Genomic DNA, 884 nt, shown 5'->3' with positions numbered 1-884 from the left:
TAAACTAACCTCAATTATTAGCCAGTGAATGAGAAACCCTCTCGTCCTGTCGTTAATATGTAGTTGTTGGGCCATGTAATTTGGTGGAATAGAGACAGAAACCTGCGAGGAGGAGGAACATCTTGATTAGAAACAAAAAGCGAACATGGATTTATGTTTCAGACACAACGTGTCTTGTCTGGAAGATTGTTACCTCGGCTGCCTTGTAGTATGTATACAGGTCATCGATGTACTCCACAACACAAAGTGGATCCTTCTTATAGAGGCTGTCAATATCTTCAATTTCCAACTTCTCCGGTGGATTATGAAATCGCGTCAATGGCAGTAAGTTCAAGTAGTAATACCAAAAGAGAAGGGTTTCAATTCTTACCATCCTGTCAATTGAGTCGCCCGTGGAATCATCCTCAGGAGCAGATTCCGATTCCAAGTGGCTTCCTAAAACAAAAGACAACAAAAGGCAGATCAAGAAGCTGAAATTGCAGGCAGTCATATTGAACTCACAAAGGAGGCCGGCTTACTGACCGAGTGATTGGTGGGTGAATCGGAACCGGTGGGTCTTCATTGTTGAGAACAACATCAGTTCTAGAGTTGAGACACAGAAAGATTCAAATTATAAGCACTAGAAAGAAACAAAAGAAGTAAGGGGATTCTCATTTTCCAGAATTTTCTTAGGAACTAAACAGATAAAGAGATGAGAAACCCCGAAACAGAATAAGCCAAAAAAAACACTATAGAGTAAGCTAAAAAAAAAAAACACTGCAGAGTAAGCCAAAAAAAACACTGCAGAGTAAGCAAAAAAAAAAAAAACCGCAGAGTAAGCAAAAAAAAAAACACCGCAGAGTAAGCAAAAAAAAAACACCGCAGAGTAAGCAAAAAAAAAAAAA

The sequence above is a fragment of the Cucurbita moschata genome, unplaced genomic scaffold (genome assembly GCF_002738365.1).
Source record: "Cucurbita moschata cultivar Rifu unplaced genomic scaffold, Cmos_1.0 Cmo_Scf00729, whole genome shotgun sequence".
Taxonomy (NCBI): domain Eukaryota; kingdom Viridiplantae; phylum Streptophyta; class Magnoliopsida; order Cucurbitales; family Cucurbitaceae; genus Cucurbita; species Cucurbita moschata.
The sequence above is the reverse complement of the archived record's forward strand: the minus strand, read 5'-3'. Positions refer to the sequence as shown.